General features: G+C 45.5%; 1 protein-coding gene across 1 annotated transcript in view; it reads left to right on the plus strand.

Moving 5' to 3' along the window:
• Positions 1 to 7,490: 7,490 nt before the first annotated feature.
• Positions 7,491 to 23,279, plus strand: part of LINGO1 (leucine rich repeat and Ig domain containing 1) — a 6,683,609-nt gene continuing 6,667,820 nt past the window's right edge. Inside the window, exon 1 of the mRNA XM_069624566.1 lies at positions 7,491 to 8,475. The gene's annotated coding sequence lies outside the window, so the exon portion shown is untranslated. The remainder of the gene's footprint in view (positions 8,476 to 23,279) is intronic.

Below are 23,279 nucleotides of genomic sequence, written 5' to 3' on the forward strand. Positions count from 1 at the left end.
ATATTGTTCAATGCTTCAAATAAATCTTTTAATTTGCAAAACAAACCTATTTCTTGGTTCATTGAGACCGGAGGGATTCAAAGAGAGGGGCGTTATATAAGGGTACATCATCCAGAATTAAAAGACCTTTTGACATAAAAATATATAAATAAGGGTTTCCATTGGGCATCCCATACTAGGCATTGACTTAGTTGGAGTCCTGGATTGAAATCACTTACATACCGATGGTTCATTCCTCATTTTTGAACCATCGACGCTCCCTTAACCAACCTATTAAGAAATAACGCACCTTTCAAACGGAACTGGCAAAATGAAACAACCAAAGCGGGCTTTAATGCATGGGAGAATGCTCTCACAGAACAAGCAGTTCTACAATGTCCCGATTATGAAGCCCCCTTCTACCTTCACACTGATACATCAGGAACCGGACTAGGAGCAGTCCTGTACCAAAACAAAGGGCGAAAAAGAAAGACCTGTACTTTTCATCAGCTGGAAGCTTTTTACACATGAGATGAGTTATGCTACAATAGAGAAGGAATGCCTAGTGGTCAATGGGCCTTTGAATAGCTCTGTTAATACCTCCTGGGTCATCATTTCACTCTAGTGACGGACCATGCCTCATTGGTTTGGCTCGCCAGGAACAAAGACACCAAACCGAGGATCCTAAAATTGTTCTTAGCCCTGCAATCGTTTTCCTTCTAAACCACTCATCAACCGGGACACATGTTGGCCCAAGCCGACTATCTGTCCTGTGCACTCACCCTTCCTGATCGTAAGGGCTTCGAGGGGAGGTATGTGAAGGGGTTAAAACACTGGAGCAGAACCAGGAGATAAGCCTGGTTAACAGAGATCATCGAGGCAGTGAAAGGGTGTGAGGATAGCCAGGTGGGAGGCCCCCTGGAGATTTGACAGACAGATAAACCAGCCAGAGAAACGTGTAAAGCTGAGAATGAACAGGGTTTCGAGAGGCTAACAAGGGGTTGTTGTTGTTGTTGTTGACAGGGGGCTGCCTTGCCGGAGGAGGAGAGCTACAAATGGGCATTTGAAGCCATGAGAGTGAACTGTATTCCAGAGTTTTTTCTTCATCGTTGAAATCCGAAGCCACGTTTGGCAGTGAGAAAGTTAATGCTGCCAGGTCCAGGGAAGGAACGAGTTTGTATCGGAAGAATAGCTGAGATGGACAATTCCTGTCACAGAAGACCGGGGACCCCGTTCTGACTTGTGAGTTATGCCAGTGTGAGGAGCGGCGAGAGAAAAGCCAGATTCAAATCCTGTCAGGCATGGTCTGGAAAACCAGAGTTGAACGTGGACGGGGAGACCGCAAGAGACGTGAGGTGACACAACAGCTGCCTGGAGCCTGTGACCCGAGATGGGAGAAGCGAGGAGACGCTAGTGAAGAGCGATGTGTGTGGACAGCCGGCTGCAGTACTTGACTGAAGCGGGCCCAGAATCAACGCCGTACGAGGCTGGTCAGCGGAAGAGAGAGAGAGCTGAGTGGTCGGCATGCAACGATCCAGTCAGAAGGTGAGAGTAGGGGGAATATAAAGTGGCGAGAGTGTCAGAGACAAAACGGCAGAGGCCTCAGTCTCAGCAAATACAACCAGCTGTATCCTTTTACCAGTTTGTAATAAAGAATTGACAATAACTCATGTCACGTGAGGTGGCAGCATACAAGCAGGTATAGCCAGCCTGAATCTTGAGGGAGAGGGGCGCACGAGCATGAGACTGTGTATTACAGGAAGAACCCTTGTGTACCAAACCACAGGATAACAACTCAAAGAACTAATTAGAGAGAACAAAGGGTTCTGAACAACAGTACTCGATACGGTAACATACATTTCCCAGACATTAGTACTTACTTGAGAAACTCCCTTAAGGTGAGCAGGCAAGAGAGAGAGCATCACCCTCATATTAACAAACTGACAAATGCACAAAACAGTGGTGCTGCTTGGAACTGAACACTATATTCCTCATGCCCATGTACCATCGTGCCACATGAACCAGCTTAGTGGGGAACCAAGAAATATACATACGGCCACTACCACACCAAGGTGGACAATAGTATTTTTCCAAAAGATTCTGCAATCACCACATATCCATGTATCGACCCATAGTTGTTTCTTCTTATTTTTTTGTTGTTGGTTGGAACAGAAATAAAGGATATAACTAAATAAAGACGTTCATGTGAAGCACCCGATCAGTGTTGTTGTTTGTCCTTTCCCCGACAAAAGGCTGACAGCTTCACATGCAAATTACTGGCAAACAATTGAAAAGAAAAGACCACTTTGTTTCCATGGAAAAAATTCCTGGAGGCCCGAGGTAGACCCTTTTGCTTGCTGTTTGGCCAACTTCACAAAGGACTCCCACACTGAAAGCCTGGCTGGCATCCCAGCCATTTACAACTGCAATATAGTGTGGCTGCTAAGAGGTGTTGAAAAAACTTTCCCTAGACTTGATGTCTTTTAAAAAGGGCCGTTCTGAGCAGGTCAAATGCTCTGGCTGGTGCATGACCGAAATGTTGGGGGAGGTGTGAGCACTGGGGCTAGAATCAAAGCTGAACTCTAAATAGAACCTTTTCCGATCAAAAGGTGGTCCCTTTCAGATAAGAGGACAGGATTCCAGATGTCTGCATTGGGGGATCTCTCTGTAGCAAATGCATCCCACATTTACGATCTGCACCCTACACCTCAAACAACAAAGAGAGTAATAAAAACACTGGCCCAGAGAGGCAAATGGCGCTGGAGTCAGGAGGCCTCCAATTTGCATATACCAAAGATTTGCTATACATTTAATTATTATCATGTAGGTCTTTTTCTCAGCAACCATAAGTTGTCCTTTGTTGTTTGATGGGTCATTTTTTAGATAATTTCCAAGCGATTTTGTTGATATAAAATTAATCCACCTACCATTTACAGAGTTGTAATGGCAAGCTAATATGTGTTCCTGGCTGCTTTTAATGTGTCCAGAATGTGAGAGTTGGCATTCTGTTGGAGGGTAAAATTAGGAATATGGTAGTAAATAAATTGTTTCTTGCTATGATGCTTTTTGTAAAAACTATGGAAAATTGACAAACAGCTGTTCAAAATGGGGCGGGTCCGGCTGTCATTTTATTTAATTCCCCATGATTAGCTGAAGCAGAATATATATAAATGATGGCAGTTCCTAGCAAATAAATTACGAGGTTTTGCTACAAAACTAAGTTTTGCCCGCAAGCTGACTTAGAAACAAAAGGGGATTTCAAAGGGAAGTTGTCATATATCTGTTCCAGACTCATAAACCAATCCTTGGAGAGGGGCTGGATTTGGGAGAAGAGGGAAAGGTAACTGTCCAATCCTATTTGCGAGAACTCTTGCAGGGTACTCTCCAAGATTGCAAACTTGATGGTACCATCACTGCTTTATAAAGTGGATGAACCATGAAAAAAGGAGAGCTCCTAAAATTGCATCATGAAAGTAGCTGCTAAAACTTACCATCTGACAGCTGCAAGGAAACACACCAAAGGAGATTGCATCTGGGTGGAGGTCTCTATAGCTAGGAATGGCTAAACAGCTTACTGGGTCATATGGTGAAGAGCTGGGGCCATCCTTAAAAGTGGAGTTACCAAACCCCTATCCTATCTTTCCAGTGGGTCCTGAAATGCAACTGGCTTTCCTGAACATTAAACAGAGGATTGGTTTTCAATGAAAGTAAACTTGAGCCCTTTGTAACCAAAAGGCGGGGGAATCTGCAGGCCTTAAATAATTTCCCTTTTATAGTGAGCCGGGGAGGGTGGCAAAACTGTGTAGATCTTTAGCCTATTTAACAAAAAATATTAATTTAATCAATTCCCCTTGGTGAAACACCACGAGGTGATCTTGTTATAAATCTAAATTAACAAAGCTTGTTTCGGTGTGTGCTGAAAACTATAGACTGTACTTTAATTGGGTAATCTTTCAGTTCAGCTTCCCCAACACAGGCCTTTAAGTGGAGGGGTGCCTGAAATACAACATTTCCAAATCATTTCAATTTTTCTGCTGACTTCCCAAACACAGATCAAAGTAGGGGTAGGGGGGTCTGAACAAAACTGCTTAATCATCATGTGCTTATTTTAAAGCAAAAGTGTGGGTGAAATAATAATTGCCCTATGCATTTGCCTAAATGTGTAAAACTAAACTGCTATCCTTTTACATGCAAATGACTGGCAAACATTTAAAAAGAAAAGATCACTTTGCTTCCATGAATAAAATTCTGGTAGGCCCGAGGTAAACCCTGGTGGGTGAACTAATAATTTCCCTATGCATTTGCCTAAATGTCTAAAACTAAACTGCTATCCTTTTAAGCGTGTAAGAAAATCGAAATTGCACAGCATTGCATATGTAAGTGGAATTCAGTCATTAACCAGTGCTGATTATTTCTTGAATGGAACTGTGTAGAAAGACAAGTATTGTCATTTGTGTTTTCCCAACCCATTGTTGTGATTTATTTGTGTAACAAGAAGTTAATTGTGAACCACAAAGAAGGTGGTGTGTGTAGTTTGTTGTGATTCCTATTACCGATAAATCAAATAAATGCAAATATATCTCTTGTACAGCGGCCTGGTTCTTGGCTCATTGGTAGCTCGGATGGGGGGGGATCCAAGGGACAAGATATGAGGCTGAAATAGGGCTGAATAAAAGAACTGACATTAACCATTTATTATGTGACACCTAGCTTGGGGAGGGAAGGAACTCCCTGTGTTGGGGGTGGCCCCTCAATAAACCGTTACAGGACCATTAAGACCAAGTACAATACATACAAAGAATTCAAGTTAACATCACACCATCTGATTTTACAGTAATAGCTTACACACTAAAATAGAAAATCAGTTAGCTAGATAAAATCGCAATAAGAAATAGAGACAAACTCATTCTCTATTTAAAAGGGAGAACACTATTTTCCACACATAAAAAGAGGCAGCTCTAATTACTAAAGACTCAGCCGAAATATATGCTCTCCCAAAATTGGTCAGTAGGAAAGATACAAGGAGAACTAACAAAACTGCTATATCCCTTGTGATAATATTCGGACATAACTGGGCAAGCAGTCAGTATGCGTCGACTAGGTTCTACACCCGTATTACCCAGGCGACAATGTCGTTCTTCCAAAGGAATACCCTGCCATGCCTCAATAAAGTCATACATTGGCAAAATGTTAATACGAAATATATTGTCGCAGTTCCATAGAGATTTCAATTTCATTATCATTGTTTTATTTTCAAATGTGTTCACTGACTTGCTCCCCTATACTTATCTGATGTGTTTACATTATATCAACCCTCTAGACAATTGCGTTCCTCTACTCAATTTCTCCTAACTACCCATCGCCCTCCGTGTGCTCCATCACGGTTCCGTTCTTTTCAATTACTGGCTCTTAAAATGTGGAATAGTTTACTCTTACACATCTGTGCGCGCACCACTCTAAACATGTTCAAGGAATGCTTGAAGGAATAGCTTTTTATTTGCTTCATGCTCTTTAATCAATTTGTGTAAACCTTTCTATTGTACTGTTTTACTATGTGCAGTGCCTTGGATAAAGGCTCTATATAAAGTCAATACATAAATTAATATATAAGTGCTCAAACACGGATGCAGAAAACAGATTCCAAGCTATGAAAAACGTGCAAATACCATAGCATACAGAGTGAACACAACGTAGAAGCTAGCAGGAAGGTGCATACATTGGGACTTTGACTGAGAATAGAAGAGGGACATAGTTTTTAAGTGGTATTGATGTTGTGGTTGGTGATATATCAATGGTGACTATTATTATACGTTGAGCACCACTACATCAAATTAAACTGTGAGTGAGGTTTTTTGAAGAGTACTCTGAGAAATACATCACTTGTACGCACTGACAATTTAAACATATTTAGAGACTGGAGACGACCAAATGTGACAGGTTTACTGAGTTGCCCAGGATAAGACACTTTAAAAAAAAAAGAAAAAGGGCCTAATTCACAGAAGTTTTTCATAATGGAAAAATCCCTTTGGAAAACGTTATGTGAACAAGAGCCGAAGCTGGGATCTAAACCCAGTGCACCGTGTCTGCAGTTCACCAAACTTTTTTTCAGTTCATCATTTAGAAAAGTGCACATTTTGGAAATGTTTGACTTTAGTGAATTAAAATAATACACCGGTTTGTAGTCCTAATTGAAAATCCTACAAACAAAATCATATCCCAACATTGTTTTTAAAAATGATTTATCGAAGAATATTAAACTAAAGGCGAATGAGGTTAGCTTAAAGCACCAGAGCACTAATTGATGCAAGCCTAAATAGTCTTATTGGAATATCCATTGCGATGTATTTGAAATCTTTAAACACACCCAACAAGCAGACAGAATAGGCCGGCTTTGCCCTCCCATATTGGTGGGGAGTTTGGAGCTGTTGTGTGCTTTGGCTCGAACCCCAGTATCCTTAGGGGGTCCTACTTTCTGAACTCTCGAGGGCGAGAGAGGACAATAGGGAATCCACAGATTAAATGGTCTCTCTTGCCCCAGTGTAGTCAAAGTGTGCCCTTCCTTCCCTGCGTGAGTAACAATACTACTCAACTTACGCTCTGCAACTGCATTTGTTGCCGTGTCCCTGTCTCCGCAACAAACAGGGACTGGCACGAGAGCCAACAGGGCAGAGAGGCAAGCATGTATAAAGTTAGGGGCTACAAGCAGGCTTAGACTGGCCTACATGGCAATAGGGCAATGCCCGAAGTCCAGACCCTATTTGCTAGTGCAGGGCAGATTTTTTTAGCCAGAGGTGGGAAGTTTGTTGGGGTACTTTATTGTGCTGTTAGTAGTTCTGACAAGTGTTACTGGATATTCTTTAAAATGCACAATTTGCAACACTGTACTAAAATATAACTTCCTTTAAGTGCTACTTTAACAGTCTTTTGTAAAACAAATGTTACGCCATTTGCGATTGTGGGCCACTTTTTCATTGGTTCCCGGTCCTATTTTATTCCCCAGTCAGCCCCTAGGAACAGAAATTGGTCCGCAATGTTTGAAGTAGTTAGAGGGACTATCATTAAGACTTAGGGGTATGGTGGGTGGACGAGCTGTGTGTTCTCGTGGCAGACCCACCGTCCAGGAGTGCCGTGTGATTTCTGCGTGCAGGGTCGCAACACGCTGTTGCTTTTAGGGTGGCAAATGGGAGCGTGTAGGGTGAGGGTCCATGACTAACCCTGCCCCACGGCATGTGCATTCAAAGGTGTGATCCGACCCCTAAGCCATTGCCAAGCCGCTCCCTGCACACAACGCAGGACAGACAGTTGCAGGTTAAGACCCTGACGTCCAATGCTGCTGCGCGTCTCTGTGCTCTGCAGCGCGCGCCCACCTGTGGCCGCTTGTCAGGTGGGACCAGCCCAAAATCAGGACAGTGCAGCCGTTGGTGCACGTGCCTCTGCCGTTACTGTAATCGCAGGAGACAGGTGTGTGCGCGGCTTTCCCGCTCCATCCCTCCGCCTGTGATTCTGAACTCCTCGTCCCGCATATCTCCACAGAGTGAACGCACCGCAGGGCTGAGCGTCTGCTGGGCCTGGCCGGGCGCGGCGGCCCCTTTAACGGCGCCTGTAACAGAACCTCGACGCCGGGAGGCAGGCAGGGCTGTGCCAACCGAGTCAGAGAACGGATGCGCGAGCCTGGGCGAGGACAGCACCGCCATCCGTGGGGTCTGAGGGTGAACTGGCGGCCGGAGCCGCAGGATCAAATGGACGGCTGGGAGCAGGGGCTTGTGTGAGAACGGGCTGCAGGAACAGCAGCCGAGGGGGCTGCAGGGAGAAGGGCTGCGTGCCAGAGCAAACAGACTGCAGGTGAACCAGGAGGAGCTGCTTCACGCGGTTGCACCCACCGGCCAAGGTCTCAACCCCCGCGGACCCTTCGGCCCGTCCGCGAACCCGGAGCATTCTCCCTCCCTGTCGGTACCCGGGCTAGGGCAAGGAGCCTGCAGTATCTGGCAAGGCGTACTGCACCAGGACAGCAGCGGATCCGCCGCGCGTCCTTGAATCCTGGCTTCTCATTCCATTGCTCAGGCGTGCCAGCCTCTCCCTGCCCAGGGGCCACAGGGCATCAAAGGGCCGGGGCAGCCGGCAACGAACGTCCACTGGCCGGAGGGACCAAGAGTAGATGAGGGCACCAGGATGCAGAGGGTAGCCTAGGGCACTCGGTCAAGCGCTGCCCAGGGGGCTCTGGAGTGAAGCTGGGGAAGGGGCGACGTCTGGTGGCTCCTCTGGATCGGGCAGCACGTGTAGGGTCTGTTCTTGTGGATTACAGCTTCCGAGGAGTGGGTACTGGCTGGAGTCGGTGCCCATTGATTTGTGCCATCTGGGTAGCATCTCAAGGTGGGCACTGCGTGTTTGTGGTCTGGGGTTTTGAATCGCTCGACGGCAAGCGCTGGACCAGACACCCCCAAGGACCTTCCTACTTTTGTACTCCTGTGCCCGGCGTGGGATGCTCCGAAGTGTCTGGTAAGACTATCTTCCGTGCCTGTGCAATGGGCGCTGCCAGTTTGTCTTCACTGTGAATGGCCGTTTTTTTAGAGAGTGGTTAATGCTGACATAACTGCAATCATAAGCTGTGCAACCTCTAACCCTACAGGTCATACACTATGCAGTAAATACATAAAATAGTACCAGGAAACTTGTTTTGTTATGGCAATAAAAAGGCTGTGGCTTTTTATTAAACATAATACTAATACAACATAACTGTGCATTATGGGAACATACCGGTTTTCGGTGTTTTCTTACTTCTGTACTTTTGAGCACATTGGGATTAATGTGGAATGTAGAGGCCCCTGTGGGATGGCTAAGGGTGTCTTGATGTGCCCCCATCCTGCCACCTTCAAAACAATGAAATGGACTTAATCTGCGCTGCAGGAAGAAGAGTGGGTGAAGTACAGAGGGAGGGAGACATGCTTATATAAAAAGCTGTTCTGCAGGTTGGCAGAATATGGCTTTTCTGGGGTGGGAGGAGGGCAGATGCTGGTGATGGCAGCTACAGGTGCAGACCTGGGTACAGAAGGGCCAAGGGGTCGGATGACTGGATCTCTTTGGCAATGCAGCCCGTATAACTTCGACTCCACATTCAGTGGGGAGGGGGGTGAGAGATATATGGCGTGAATGCAGGAGTGGCAACATTACGTGTTTGTGGCCTTGCAGATTTCCCTGTTTGCACGATATTCCGGTCTCAAGTACATTGTGGATAACTCCTGGGTTCAGCACGTGACTGTTACCTGGGTAGGTCTGTGCTTCACTAACTCGAATCTGGATCACCCCGTTAAAGAGGTTGCACACCCGAGCACCATTGCATTGGATGATAAGAACAGCTAATGCATGTCACGGGCTGTTGGCCTCCGAAGCAGGGACACCCAGCATGAAATGTGCAGCTCTCCATATTATTGTGTGTCCGAACACTGGGTTCATGATAGGGGTCTATGGGTTACAGGCACCGTGTGTGGGTTCACAGACCAGGTGGGATGCCTTGAGCGGAATGCTAGCTTCGCTGTACTGACATGACAAAGATGCTAAATTGAAGTGCATAGGCAGAGCTCTGCGTGGGGAACAGGTGGTGGTGGTGGAGAGCAGGGCTGAGGTTTCGTGAAAGTGATGCCACTTGGACCCAGGACTGGGACGCTGGTGGTCGCTGCATACCAGAATTCAGAATTAAGGAACACTGCTGGGGCTGAAGGTGTCCCGACATAAGAAGCAGTACGAGATATGGCTGGTCAGGTTTGAGATCCACTGGCAGAGACGGGGTAGATTGACCGTTAAACTAAGAGAGCTGACCTTCAGCATGGAAGCCCCCAGCGCTGGTTCCTGGCTGGTTTAATTCTTCCCGCCACCGCAGAGACAATGCACTTGTTGGCATAACTAAAGAAACTGGCACTTTTTGCAGTATCTCCATTCTACTGTCTTAGTAGATCACATGCTCTTAGCTTTTGTTCAGCTACAAGTGAATAGCTCAGTGGGTTTGGTGCCTGCTACTGACATTATATTAACAAGGGTGCCATGAAGCATGTTAGCAAATATATCAGTCAAAAAACTTTTCCTGGTCATCCCTTGAAGCAGCAGCATCTCACCCTGACTGGCCCAGTCCGGGCCTGGGAGGGCCCTTGCTCTGCCCGTTTCACCCCAAATCCTCATTGCGCCCACCTATGGTCCTGCACGTTGGACCACGGGTAAGCCTTATTCTACTCCCCACTGTCCATGTGCCTTTGAGTTCTTCTACTCAAATCCCCTGCTGTGCTGGGTACTGCTCCCTCTCCTTTGTTCCCCTTGGAGGCTGTCTCCTGCACCCTCCGTTTGGTGGTCTATGTCCTCCAGAGAGTCGCAGGGCCCCTCTCCTCGCTGCAACTTGATCGTGCATGTTCACACTGCCCTGAGCCACATCCTGGTCCATGCTGATCCACGTGACTCCCACCAGGCTGTACCTTTACCCGGTGCCCCGGATTGGTGTTGATACCTACTCTTCTACATCGAGGCTTTCACCTTGAGTGACGTACTGCTGCGATTCTTCCAACTTCATGACTGTTTTACCTAAGTGCACTTTGATGCTGCCTTCTCTTCCTCCGGATCATTGGCTTTCACTGTTTGTCACTTTCATGTCACACTGCCACCTTGAGTTGGCCAAGTGACCCACTGCTTTCTGCCTTTCCTCCTTCTTCCTATTTTACACTGCACTGTACGAATTCCTTCAATACAGTATTCATGTACTAAACCCATGTTGGAAGTCTATGTTTCTCCTTCAGCCTTTGATTGTCAAATCTGCCATTTTGCTATTTGCTGCTTGTGGCTAATAGGATACCCTTTCTATTCTCACCTACATAACATTACTGCCCTCATCAAAGAGTGCTTTTTGGTTGGTTGAATCAAAACCGAATTTAGCTGTGCAGAACTCTGATCCTGGTACTTTACTGCTGCATTCGGCCTTATGGCCTGATGTGACTTGCAACCTGGTTTATCTTCACCCACCGACTCAGACAAATGTTTTCCTACCCAATGTATTATGATCTTAAGCTCAAAGTATTCTGCGTTCTCTTGGATTTCTATTGTGCTGTTGAAAAATCGAATCTATGTGTAATTTACTCTTCCTTTGAATCAGGGTTCCTTGTTGTACTCTAACCATGCCCTTCTGCAGAATACTTAAAATCTTGTTACTGGGTATTGTTTAATTACTGTGTCAGTGTTATAATCTAGCCCCTTTTCACATGATTCCTCCCCTGTCTCATTCATGTTGTGTTACTACTGTCTGATGTAACTTTAGCCTTTTCATTGGACTCCTGACCTACTATATTTCTGTTTCATCTCCCCTGTATTGGCTGTTAGGCTACCCATTCCTCCTGCACAGTGCAGTCCCTCCTCCTGATACCCTCCTACTCACCCACCCTTGTACTCATTGTGCTCTCTGTCTCCCCATCTACTCTAACTGTTATTCTATCTCATATTCTACCTCTCTCCGAAGTCTGGAAGGAAAAGGTTTAAGAAAGCTCCCCTGGCCTCTAACCTAGACCTTCCCATTGCCGGCACCTACGTCAATGCTTTCTCCAGACAGACTATCACTGACATTCTCTTCATTGTCCCCTCTCCTGATGATTGGACTCCCCTTATGATCTCTACCCTATTCCCTTTTCCTCCTCTGCCATTAATGGTGGAACCAGATGGGAAGTTCTCTTGGCATTCTTCTTGTCATCTAGGTGCATCATTAATGTTTATCAAAATGGCACTATCGTGGCCCAGGGCTCTCGGCCCAACCTCCTCCTTCTGGATAGACGTCTCTCATTAACTTCCTCCCCTCCTGTCACCCCTCTGTCCCCAGCGATGGGCATACCACATCCGTGTACCCTATCTCGGAAGACCTTTTAAAGGTGGCACCAGCTTCACTTAGCTACCCTCAATTCTTACTTTGCTGTTAAACACTTCTCCGACATCGGTCCCCTTCTTGAAGACTGACCTCGATATCCTTGCTCTCACCGAGACGTGGTTCAATGCCAGCTCGACATGGTTAAATGCCAGCTCTAGTCACTGCTTTTGACACTCTTCTTCCTGAAGGTTGCACAATCCTCTCCAAACCCAGGACTAACCGATCTGAAGGTGGAGTCGCCCTTGTTTTCCCTGAATGGATATCTTCTACTGTTATACCCACTTAATATTACTCTTCCTTTGAATGCCTCGTCTGTAGGCCGGGTGTCTCTCCTACACTCTCGCTCACTCTCACCACTATCCATAGGCCCCTGGATCTACCCATCTTTTTCTCTCTGAATGGGCCAACTTCTCCTCCTCTCTCCTGACCATCTCCCCCAAACTTCTTTTCCTTGGTGACTTTAATATTCATCTAGACTCTTCTGATGAAGCCACTGTTCTTTTCCACTCTGGTCACACTTTGGATGCGCTCATCACAGCAGACATCACTCTTTCCAACCCTCTAACTACCCCTCTTTCCTGTAGCTGAAAAAAGAGTTCCAAAATTATATTTGGAGGAGATAAAATGTGGCTATACATCAGGGTAGAGGTTGATAATTTGGACAGCATGGAAAGTAGGAGAGCTTGAGGAGGGTTGCAGAGTCCATTTTGAAGCAGATCATTTTCATCTTAACCTGAGGATGTCATAAGAGGAACTCAGAAGAAAATGACGTTGCAAATATGCGGGTGAAGGCGGATATGAGAGGATCACGGTGGATTTACACAATGGAGAGTTGGGGGGGGGGGAGCTAGATTGGAGGAGGGGTGCACATGCAGAGTGGCAGGCAGGATGTGACACCTTTTGAGCATTTTCCTAGAACTGCAGTCATTGTAAAACACTGCTTTACAGAGGCAATAACTACGACTGTAATGCTTCGTTAAGGTAACCATGTTAAGTTGGCATGGGAATTTTTGGGGAAAACCTACAGCGGAAATGAAATGAGGGGCAATAAAGCGGGGACACGTCCAGGGGAAGATCCTGTTTTAATTTGTATTGGTGAAACATTGTGCAGTGGTCACGGCCAAAGGCCATGGTCGGCGCAATCTGGTTATATAATAGTGCGGGGGATAGGGGCCTTAGGCTTGGCTGATTGGCCATAGCTGAAGGCCGTGGCCAGTGAATGGCGTGCCTTTTGACTAATTGGTGCATTGTGGGCAATCACCATGGACAAAGGCCTTGAAGGAATGGATTTGATTATTTATTATTGACGGGGATATGGGCCATGGCCAAAGGACATGGCCAGTGGGCCAGTATTTCTGCCTAATTGTTCCAATGTGGACATGGCCATTGTCAGTGGATCTGGGATATGGTTACTATGCATGGGGATATTTGCCATGACCAGAGTGACATGGCATTTCTTTAGTAATTGGTGCAACATGGACAGTGGGCATGGCTAAAGGCCAGTACCAGTGGGCCTTGTAGAAGATCTAGCAAACAAAAACCTTGAAATTCAGTGATCCACATCTAGTTAAGATCTGATTTGTCACAACAAAACCAAGGAAATTTGGCAGGGATAAGAATTGTCCTGTCTTCCTGGTTGCTCAGAAAATGACCATATATATGATATCACAGCAGGCATCAACAATGACATAAAAAATGACATCGTGGAGGACGTCTACTGGTAGGTGACTCAGAGTTAAGATTGTTGTTACTTGTCATCCGCAACCGCTACCGCGGATGGCGGCTCCTTCCACGTTGGAGGCTCTCCGGCAGGTAGAGCCATTTAGTCCTTTCTTTGTATCTAGTACCTACCACCACCAATCACAGCACTGCCGGCAGTTTATCTGTCATCCAAGCCCGACAGTCGCTGCGTTTCAACCGTTGCTGGCGCTCACTCCAGCGGCTCGTGTTTTTGCGCTCTCCAGCGTTGCCCTCTGCTAGCCTCGACTTGCAGCGGGTCTCCTCTGCTTGCTCACTCCTCATTTTTGGTATAGGAGTTCTTTTCCTCTTACCTATTTTTGCTGTTTGATTACAGCGGCAGTTTTTTGCTTTTTGCAGCATTTTGTACTTGCCGATCCTTCGGCTCTTCTTCGTTTTTTCTCTTTCTAGACTCGCCGCTCCGGCGGCGGGCGTGCTATTTTTATCCTTTCGCTTTGCCGCTCTTTTCTCTCGCGGCTCTCCAGTTTTCCTTTTTTCTCTGTCCATCAGTTTTCTCTTCTATCTTTTCTCTTTCTCTCACCGCTCCCAACTTATCCGTGGCCTGGTTCCTTCCACCATTCTTTGGAGCATTGGATATCCCTCCTGAGTTCTAACCAGTGGATCACGCATCAGCTTCCAGTTCGATTCGTCCCACTCCTCTTTACCAGAACTTCCTAAGGGTTTTTTCCCACTTGTGGGTTTTTCCCTTTCTTGTCCGGCCTGTTCCCGGTCAAGGGGTCCCAGGACGGCTGTCCAGTCAGCGGTCACTGTGGCTTCTCACCGAGACAGGCAAGTGCTACCTAAAAAAGAACGGGATTACCTGAGCCGGCGAAACCTACAGAACACCGGTGACTCTGAGGACTCAGGTGAGGAGAGTGTGGAGGGAAGAAAAGAGAAAGGGGAGACACAGCTTTCACAGCCACGTAAATCACAGATTGAAACGCCATTAAGGACCAAGATGTCTGCCGAAGAACAAGTCCAAGAATTATGGAAGGCTTTTCAGGCCATGTCACTGGAATTACAGGGGGTAAAGTCGGAGAATGCCCTTCTAAAGCAAATGGTAGCGGTCCGGGAACCCTCACATCCTCCGGAATTGCCTCCTATGACTCTTTCGTCAGGAAGATTTGATGGCTCACCTAAAAGGGTGAAGGAATTCCTGGAAGCCTGCAATGTATATTTTACTTTCAGACCACACACCTTCTCTACAGATCAAGCCAGAGTAGGTTTCATGATCTCCAATATGACAGGGAATGCTTTAGCCTGGGCTACTCCGCTAGTTACGAGCAGCAATGCTATTCTACAGGATTGCTCAGGTTTCCAGAACCTATTGAAACAGACTTTCGAGCGACCTGAACTATCTTTTACTGCAGGTGAGGACCTGCTGGATGCACGACAGGGTGCACTGGATGTGCTGTCATATATTTCCTCTTTTAAGACACTGGCGGCAGGAGCAGGATGGTCCGAACAAGCACAATACGCTGTATTCCGAAGAGGGTTGAGAGAGGAGATCAAAGATGAGTTAGCCAGATCTCCACGCTCTCCCACATTTCCAGACTTACTTGCTGCCGCGCTCCACATTGAATACCGTCTCCAAGAGAGAAGGACAGAACGCAGGAAACAAAGAGGACCAGGAAATCTCATGAACCCTCCTTCACACTCTCCTTCTGGACGATTCACCTCTACTCCAAGCGAAGAACCGATGCAGATCGGAGCTACCAGAGCACCTCTATCGTCAGCGGAGAGAAGGCGAAGAAGAGAAAATGGGTTGTGCGCCTATTGTGGTTCCGATCAACATGTACTGAAGGACTGCTCTGAAGTACCGGAGAAGAAGGTGGGAAACGATTACCCTCGACGCCAATAGGGACGGGCAGCCGGGGGTATTCAGATCTTTTTCAGCGTCCCTATGTCACACTTTCGGTATCAGCGTCAGAATCCCAAGAGGATTCCAGACTGATGGTACTATCTGTTACCTTGAATTTGAATGGAAGACTGGTAGAAACATTAGCCTTATTGGATTGTGGAGCGGCCGGAAACTTCGTGGACACTCTGTGGGCAGACAAGATGGGGCTCACACGGATAGTACGGAAGGTGGGTCAGAAGGTAGAAGGAGTGGACGGTACACCTTTGTCATCCGGATTAATCACTCATACCACTGAACTACTCTCCATGGTCATCAACCAACACACAGAAAACCTGCAGTTCGACATCATTAGAGCCGCACATTTCCCCATAATCTTAGGCATTCCCTGGCTGCGCAGGCATAATCCGTATATCGACTGGACGGAAAATCGACTAAGCTTTTGCTCTACTCACTGTTCGGTACACTGTTTTCCTCCCGATACCAGGGCGGATCAACAGTCTATCAGAGTTCTCTCCAAGGATCATATAGGTATTCACGCGCTTCCTAGTTTCTGTGCAAGATATTTCGGGGTATTTCAAGAGAACCTTCACGCTCAGCTACCTCCCCATAGACCAGAAGACTGTGCAATCGATCTCGAACCTAATGCACTGGTACCATTTGGGCGCATGTTCTCTCTCTCTCAGGCCGAGAAGAAGGCATTAAGAGTCTATCTAGATACCAACTTGGAGAACGGTCTTATTAGACCTTCGAAGTCGCCTGCTGGCGCCTCCCTGTTCTTCATTAAGAAAAAAGACTCGACTGATCTTCGACCCTGTATCGATTACCGGGGCCTCAATAAGGTTACAATCCGTGACCGGTATCCCATGCCACTCATAACCGACATTATTGAGGCAGTACAAGGGGCTCGAATATTTACAAAATTGGATCTCCGAAATGCGTATCATTTGCTTCGCATCACCGAGGGGGACGAATGGAAGACGGCTTTTCGAACTCCATTCGGTTTGTTTGAGTACAGAGTAATGCCGTTCGGCCTAGTGAATGCACCGGCTATATTCCAAAGGTTCATGGACAGGCTATTCTCTGATCTGCTGTCAGTCTCAGTCATCATCTACCTCGATGACATTCTGGTTTTCTCCCCTACCCAGGAGGAACACGTTCAACATGTCACACAAGTACTGTCTCGCCTTCAGAAAAATCAGTTGCTAGTCAAGAGCGGGAAGTGTAAATTTGCAGTATCCTCAGTTCACTATCTCGGATTCATTCTTTCAGAGGAAGGGGTGGCCATGGACCAAACCAAGGTGGATGCGATTCTGGATTGGCCAGCTCCTACTTCAGTCCGAGAAGTCCAGAGATTCCTAGGACTAGCCAACTACTACCGCAGATTCATTTCAGACTTTTCAGAGGTAGTATACCCGATTACGCGCTTACTCAAGAAGGAGGCTATTCCTTTTTTTTGGTCTGAGGAAGCAGAGAAAAGCTTCAACTTTCTCAAAAGATTGTTCTGTACTGCTCCCATTCTCCAGCATCCGGATCAATCAAAACCTTTTGTTCTGGAAACGGACGCGTCTGCGGTAGCTGTAGGAGCGGTGCTTCTCCAGTTTATCCAAGGAGCGGAACACCCCGTAGCCTACATGTCAAAGACCCTTTCTCCCAGCCAGCTCAACTATTCGGTACTGGAGAAAGAACTTCTGGCCATGAAACTAGCCTGCGAAGAGTGGCGCCATCTCCTGCTAGGAGCCAGACATCCTTTTCTGATTAGGACCGATCACAAGAACCTCAAGGTATTACAAGAATTGGAATGTTCAAATTCCAGACAGGCCAGGTGGGCACATCACTTCGCACAGTTTGAATTCCAAGTCTCGTATATCCCGGGATCCCAGAACAGTCTGGCGGATGCCTTATCCCGCAAAGACTCTACCAAGGAACACCTGGAAGTAAAGAGGGAATCCATGTTCAAACGCAACCAAATTCTGGCCTTGGTTGGTTCTTTCCTCAAAGAAGTGAAGACTGCCCTCACTCAGGAAAGACTTCAAATACCCCTACGTAACACCTCTCCTTTTCAACAAAGAGGTGACTGGTTATTCTACAAACAGAAATTTTACATCCCCACGGGTCCTCTTCGTTCGAGAATTCTAAAGTGGAGTCACGACTCTCGCTCGGCCGGCCATAGAGGACCTGAGAGTACTTTGGAACTTCTCTCTAGAACATTTCTTTGGCCAAATGCTAGAAAGGAGACATACGAGTATGTCAACACTTGTCCAATTTGTGCCAGAGCCAAGTACCGCCTAGGAAAACCATTGGGTCTGCTCACTCAGGTCGAACTTCCAACGCGCCCTTGGGGTCTTATATCGACCGATTTCATAGTTGATTTGCCTGTTTCGGAATCCTGTACCTGCATCATGGTCACAGTAGACGCTTTTTCAAAGTTGGCTCATTTTTCTCCCCTTCCTGGTCTGCCCACTGCTGCTAAGATGGCGGAGGTTTTCTCTCGAGATATATTCAAGCTACATGGTCTTCCCGATAAGATAATCTCGGATCGGGGAAGTCAGTATATCTCAAAGTTTTGGACCGCCTTCTGCCACCGTTTGGGCATTGAAAGAGCTCTGTCTTCAGGTTTTCACCCAGAGACCAATGGTCAGACGGAACGCCTTAATGCAACACTGGAACAATACTTAAGGTGTTATATTTCTCAACATCAGGACAACTGGGTATCGCTGCTTCCCACAGCGGAATTCTCATACAACAATACTAGACATTCCTCGACAGAACTCTCTCCTTTCTACTGCACTTACGGGGTTCACCCTCGTGCAGTATTTCCGGAGGTTCCCAGTTATACTAACTCCCCTACGGTGGAAGAGGTATTAGGAAATATCAAGGAGGCCCAAACCTCTGCTATGCGGAGTTTAGAGATTAGCAGAAGACGGACGAAATCCAGTGCCGATCAACATCGGAAAGAATGTCCTGTTTGGAAGCCAGGGGATCAGGTGTGGTTATCCACCAAGTTTCTACCTAGATGGACAAGGCCTTCTAAACTGTCTCCTCGTTTTCTGGGACCTTTCACTATTCTCTCTAAAGTGAATCCTGTAGCTTTCCGCCTTCGGCTTCCTTCCTCTCTTCACCGCATTCACCCGGTCTTTCATTCCTCTCTTCTCAAACCTTACCATCCCGATCTTCACCAGAGAACCATCCCCAGATCTATACTAGCAAAGTCCTCGGAGCCTGAGGAATATGAGGTATCTAAGATCCGTGATTCCAGGTATTATCGTGGACGTCTTGAGTACCTTCTGTCCTGGAAGGGATACCCGGAGTCGGAGGACTCATGGGAACCGGCTTCTCAGGTTCATGCACCAAGGTTATTGGCTACTTTTCACCGCCGCTATCCGGGGAAGCCTGGGGCGGTTAGGTGGGGAGGGGGTCATACTGTCATCCGCAACCGCTACCGCGGATGGCGGCTCCTTCCACGTTGGAGGCTCTCCGGCAGGTAGAGCCATTTAGTCCTTTCTTTGTATCTAGTACCTACCACCACCAATCACAGCACTGCCGGCAGTTTATCTGTCATCCAAGCCCGACAGTCGCTGCGTTTCAACCGTTGCTGGCGCTCACTCCAGCGGCTCGTGTTTTTGCGCTCTCCAGCGTTGCCCTCTGCTAGCCTCGACTTGCAGCGGGTCTCCTCTGCTTGCTCACTCCTCATTTTTGGTATAGGAGTTCTTTTCCTCTTACCTATTTTTGCTGTTTGATTACAGCGGCAGTTTTTTGCTTTTTGCAGCATTTTGTACTTGCCGATCCTTCGGCTCTTCTTCGTTTTTTCTCTTTCTAGACTCGCCGCTCCGGCGGCGGGCGTGCTATTTTTATCCTTTCGCTTTGCCGCTCTTTTCTCTCGCGGCTCTCCAGTTTTCCTTTTTTCTCTGTCCATCAGTTTTCTCTTCTATCTTTTCTCTTTCTCTCACCGCTCCCAACTTATCCGTGGCCTGGTTCCTTCCACCATTCTTTGGAGCATTGGATATCCCTCCTGAGTTCTAACCAGTGGATCACGCATCAGCTTCCAGTTCGATTCGTCCCACTCCTCTTTACCAGAACTTCCTAAGGGTTTTTTCCCACTTGTGGGTTTTTCCCTTTCTTGTCCGGCCTGTTCCCGGTCAAGGGGTCCCAGGACGGCTGTCCAGTCAGCGGTCACTGTGGCTTCTCACCGAGACAGGCAAGTGCTACCTAAAAAAGAACGGGATTACCTGAGCCGGCGAAACCTACAGAACACCGGTGACTCTGAGGACTCAGGTGAGGAGAGTGTGGAGGGAAGAAAAGAGAAAGGGGAGACACAGCTTTCACAGCCACGTAAATCACATTACTTTCCACACTCTCTGAATATCGTGGGTTTTGTTGCATCAATTGATTCATCTTAACTCTCTCTTGACTACGTTTTTTCACTGAATATGTAGTTGGTGTGAAGAAATAGTTATAATATTAAAGTTGGAAGGAGATCTTAAATACAAATGTGCACTGGTGTGTCCTATTATTATTCACAGTTCAAATTGAATTGAAGAAACTATTAGAATATCCAATGCCTTATCTTCTAGGGATTGCATTTACTACACATCTGGAATCATGTTTTGATAACTTAATACATAGGTATACTTATTATCCAGGGGAAATAACTTTATTAGGTGGTCATTTTAAAGCTAATTTTCCACCTCGGGGATGCTTGAAAACCAGAATTTGTAATGATCTTGGAAGGCATTTGGTGTATTGGTTGGGACTTCGTATGTGGGGATAGATAATGGCACAATAAAGGTGGGTATTTGGATGGCATGCCAGATTAGTAGACCTATCTTAGATTCCATTTTTTATTAATGGAAATCATTTTGATAAAATGGTCAATTTAAACATATAGACACATTCCCGTAGTGATGACTCAATCTTTCATATCTTTAGCTATGCCGTGTGGAAATAGGAGAAAAGTGAAATAGACTGGTGGTTTAGAGCTTTGCCAATCAGAGCATAGTGTTGTTTGGACTCAGTGAAATGAATCTGTAGTTAACAGCAGCTTAGACGGCTTAATATATGTTAGTACCACACCTGTATGGTTTAACAACCCAGTGTCCTTTTCCACATGCATCAAGAAAATACTGTTGATATTACACTGTCAAGACCATACTGTTGATATTACAATATCCTTAAAAAGTGAGATCAATTTGAGGTATTGGATTGCAATACAATTGGTTGACTGCTAAAAACAAAAGTGAATTGCAAGATAACATGAGTTTATTATCCACTGAACAACCCTTTGATATTTATTCTTGTGTTGTTGTTAGACCAAAATTATGTCAGACCTATAATATTTGACTTAAGCAGTATAAGAGAATTAGTTTCAATTGGAAATGGCAAGATATGCAATTAGTGTTGAATAAAAAAGACACAAAAACATGTTGGTTGTTGATTTAATGCTACATACTCTAAATAGTTTCTAAGGCAGATTAACACAATTGATACAATTTCTTGGGAGAGGTGACATCTTATTAGATCTGTCATGATTATGACCCGTACACAAAATGGGTTGACTTGTATGGTAAATAAAAGTTCATCCCTTAAATGTGTTATTTTAAGATATCAAATGGATGGTTACTTTAGCTGAATCCTGGAGGGAGTATTTTGATCTCTAATTTTAAGAAAGGAGACCGTTCAAACCCTGGAATTGATCTATTGATTGCCCTTTTAAGATGTGTGTGTGTCTATTATGTTGAGAGGATTAAATGCCTGGGTGGTTAGAGAAAACATTTAGCCACCACTCCAAAAAGGATTTCACAAGGGCCTGTCAACCAATTGTAATATCATTATTTTTTCAAATGTTTAATAGACATGCAAGATTGTAGGTCCAACCCCAATTTTTAGATCTGCGTTTGACAGGGTTGATGGTGTCTGGAATACGAGTGAGGATAGCAGAATTGATAATGATTTACTCCCAATGATTAAATCTCTACATAAGAATACTAAAGGGAGAGTATGTTTGGCCCTGAATGGCACCTGTTCTAACCTCACTGAGAACAATGCGGATGACAAAGGGGGATGTGTGTTAGCACCCACACTGTTTAACTTTTATTTGGCAAATTTGGGTGAGATTTTGAGCAATGTCCATGCCTTTCCACCTTTCCTCTAGAGGGGGTGAGCTATGCAGATAATATTGGACCATACCCCATATGGTTTGCAACATTTGTTTAATTCTGTATAGACTTCTGCTATTGAGAATAGGTTGTAAATAAACAACTAGAAATCCAAAATGATAGTTTTTGACACTGAAAGAAAATGTAAAGCAGATTTTGTATGGACATTAGGGGTTGCTCTATTTGAGTTTTTTTCATGGATATCCTTGTGCAAAATCACATCAGCAAAGTAAGTACGATTTTAAACCAGTCGTTATAAATGGTTTGTCTTAAATATTGGGGTTTCTCCTTAAGCCCGATCTAAACAGCATGCAAACAAAAGATTGTTCATGTGGCAATTTATGTCTTGGAATCATACATGTATTTTTAAAATCACGCCCACAACCAAGACGTAGTTATGAGTGTTATCTTTTGGGAACAAAGTATAATGGGTCACCAGGTGGCTATACGACTAACGCTTACCAATCATGTCTTTATTAGATGTTTTAAAACTTGTAAAGTGATTGTGAAATGTGATAGTATAGATAATATGATTTTTTAACATTTATTTCACCAGGAATATAATGCTAATTGTGATCATTAAGCTTAAGGTTTTCTGTAAACCAAATAGCATTTTAATAGTAAATATGTGAATACAATATAATAATTTTATATTACACAGTCTGCGGTAGTGACCCTGTAGTTAAGGTTAAGTTTGCTTTCCCATAGGAAAAGCAGTTTTTGGGCACCTTATAAGTTTGGCACCTGCAATGAATCGGCAGCACACCTTGGAAAAATAAAACCATAGAGCCAGTCCTCAATTTCCATGCAAAGTTTGGTGGGATTTTGTCAAGGGACGACAAAGTTGCAGTGGGGCCCAAACCTTTCGGAAACCAGTTAGTCTTGAATGGAAGAAAATGTTGCTTACTGCTACAGCCCAAACTGCTCAACAGTTTCCAGGTACTGAAAGAGTGCTCTGGAAATTTGGTGTTAATTCGTTCAGGAGATTTTTTGAAAATGCCCGAAATGTAGTTTAATAATTATTGCGATATCTCAGTTCAGTCCGCAGACTCACTTACTGTATTCACTGTCCGTGGATGCCTCTGGACCTAACAGACAGCTACATAAGGTTATGGGACCTCACGTAAAGGTGCTGATTGGTTAATTGAGAAGCGTAAGGTGCGTCAAAACATTTTAAACAGACACCATGTTGGATTCGCAAACTGCGCCCATAGTCCTCAAACGTCACGGTAAAAGAAAATAATAGAAAACACAACCAACATTACACTAGTCTTGCAAATGAAACAGCTCAGATGTTCAGGGATGTTGCTGTGATGTCATGCGAACTAGACAAATGTTCGAGGACATTCATTCACATGAGTACAACATCCACACCATCTTCAACTTTATCACACTAAATACTTTTCTCACTTTCCCTCAGAGGCTCAATGTAACCCAAGCCCTGGTTCTCTCTAGGCTTGACTAGGGCAATAGCCTTCTCCTGAATCTACCATCTTCCACTCTGCAACCCCTCCAGCTAATCCAGAATAGGGCATCACGATTTATCCTTGGCCTTAAGCCCGGGACTGCATCTCTCCTGCACTAAAAGGTCTTTGCTGGCTCCCGGTTGCTGTATGGAGTAAATTCAAATCCCTCTGCATCATCCACAAGGCTGTCTGGGCTG

This window comes from Ambystoma mexicanum, chromosome 11 (genome assembly GCF_040938575.1).
Source record: "Ambystoma mexicanum isolate Mex_15411 chromosome 11, UKY_AmexF1_1, whole genome shotgun sequence".
In the NCBI taxonomy this organism is placed as follows: domain Eukaryota; kingdom Metazoa; phylum Chordata; class Amphibia; order Caudata; family Ambystomatidae; genus Ambystoma; species Ambystoma mexicanum.